Source organism: Salmo trutta, chromosome 15 (genome assembly GCF_901001165.1).
Source record: "Salmo trutta chromosome 15, fSalTru1.1, whole genome shotgun sequence".
NCBI classification, from domain to species: Eukaryota; Metazoa; Chordata; class Actinopteri; order Salmoniformes; family Salmonidae; genus Salmo; species Salmo trutta.
In genome coordinates this window covers 43,197,532-43,199,652 of record NC_042971.1, presented here as the reverse complement: position 1 = coordinate 43,199,652, position 2,121 = coordinate 43,197,532, and the positions used below count along the sequence as shown (strand labels likewise).

The following is a 2,121-nucleotide window of genomic DNA, read 5'->3' as shown; positions in this document are numbered from 1 at the left end:
AAGAAGCCTGTCCACAGCTGCAGATTTTCACCGTCTCTGGTCCCTTTTCACCACTCCTGGCAAGCTCACCATTTATGTCGTGAAAATATTCAGTCAATAATATTTCTCAAATACCGGAGCCTGTGAGTTCAAATACACTTTTATTACAATAGTAATATAAGCCGAGCTGGTTCATGAAGAAAGCTAACTTTTCAGTCTTGGCACACACTCTTTATACAGGTCTCATCCTTATGTCACACACATAGTAACTCCTCTTTATATGAATGACTCATCCCCTCTGGCATTTAGCCACCGTTATCTTTTTGCCTTGCACTAATTTTAGTTTGGTTTAACATTAGGGCATGGAAACTTTAGAGCCATAGCAATGGTTCAAAAATAAATAGACATGTCCACTCCCCAGACAGGTGCATTTGTAATGGTGTCTAACGATCCAGATGCACATATAGAGTGCACTATTCTTGCTGACTCTTCTGACATGAACACACATGTTCTGGAAAATTCCCAATACTAACGATTGCGTCTGAAGCTGGGCTTGCAGCATGGCTATCCTCACTATAAGGCAATCGTTCTCCTGTAAATTATGAGTACAGCGACTGCAGTTAGAAGGCATAATGTTAATGTTACTACTTAGCTTCGGCTGGTGGAGGTCATGTAGAACCATATCCAGATAAAGCGTCCGGGGTGAAAAAGTTGAATGAAAAAAGTTGAGTGAGATAATTTGTTTAATCTAAAACAGTAAAACCGTAAAACCGTAAAGTTGGCAGGTAGCAAAGTAACATTAGCAACAAACCGCACAGCAGCACGTAAACATGTCCACAAGATTAAAGAGCCAAGTCTGTTTATTGTCCAATATCCTATTTAAAAGGATCCAGCTTCCTTGCTGATCTGTTTGAACAGTATGCACATTCGGATCAAAATTGTTAATTAGTATCATCACTCCTTTTGAGTTTCTTTGGCCATGGGTGAAATATATTTCGCCCCCCAGTCCTTGTTCCATACAACTTCGTCTAAAGGTGTAGAATGAGTTTCCTGTAAACAAAATATATTATGTTCATTCTCTTTTAACCAGGTAAAGACTGATCGTCTTATCTTATTATCTTCTGAACCATTACAATTATAACTAGCTATACTTATTTCACCACTTACCACAATGAGATACAAGTTTTGATTATACTTACCATATTATGTTTGATGTAGTTTGTTGATTACGACTACATGGAAGTATGATAAAAACTACCAACCAAGCATATACAAAATGTTTTTATAATGATAAAAAAAGAATACAGCCGCTGTTGGGTTATGAGTGAAGGAGGAAATGTATGTAAAGGGAATACACCATGTCTGTACCCTACTGGAGGGCGTTGTCACGTTAAGCCACGCCTCATGGAGTGTATCTATACTCAGGGAGGGCTTTCATGAAGGAACCAATGGGATGCGCGTTCTTGTAGATGCAGGATTTCCAACATGCAGGAACTCCTCAATTTGCGGCTATACCCATTATTTCTACTTTGCACGTTCTTCCATTCCAGTGTTTTACTTGCTATATAAGGAAGGCTTGCTTAATAAGGGAGGCTATATAAGCCTTCCCTGTAGCTCAGTTGGTAGAGCATGGTGTTTGCAACACCAGGGTTGTGGGTTCGATTCCCACGGGGGGCCAGCACAGGAAAAAATAATAATAATAATAATATGAAATTGTATGAAATGTATGCATTCACTACTGTAAGTCGCTCTGGATAAGAGCGTCTGCTAAATGCCTAAAATGTAAAAAAAAAATATATATTGTATTTACTTTGCCACCATGGCCTTTTTTGCCTTTACCTCCCTTATCTCATCTCATTTGCTCACATTGTATATAGACTTCTTTTTCTACTGTATTATTGACTGTATGTTTGTTTTACTCCATGTGTAACTCTGTGTTGTTGTATGTGTCGAACTGCTTTGCTTTATCTTTGCCAGGTCGCAATTGTAAATGAGAACTTGTTCTCAACTTGCCTACCTGGTTAAATAAAGGTGAAATAAAAAAATAAAAATAAAAATAAAAATCTGCCTGCGCATGAAACCCTGCAGCCTCCCTGGGCAATAATATCGCGAGGTTTGATTGGTTGCTGGATTTGGAACAAA

General features: G+C 38.5%; 1 long non-coding RNA gene across 1 annotated transcript; it reads right to left on the bottom strand.

Annotated features, from left to right (window-relative positions):
• Nucleotides 1-316: 316 nt before the first annotated feature.
• LOC115149112 (uncharacterized) lies at nucleotides 317-1,329 on the bottom strand. The gene is made up of 2 exons (XR_003866800.1): nucleotides 1,179-1,329; nucleotides 317-1,029 (listed from the first exon to the last, which is right to left on the bottom strand). It is a non-coding gene; the product is annotated as an uncharacterized LOC115149112 (long non-coding RNA).
• Nucleotides 1,330-2,121: the final 792 nt, after the last annotated feature.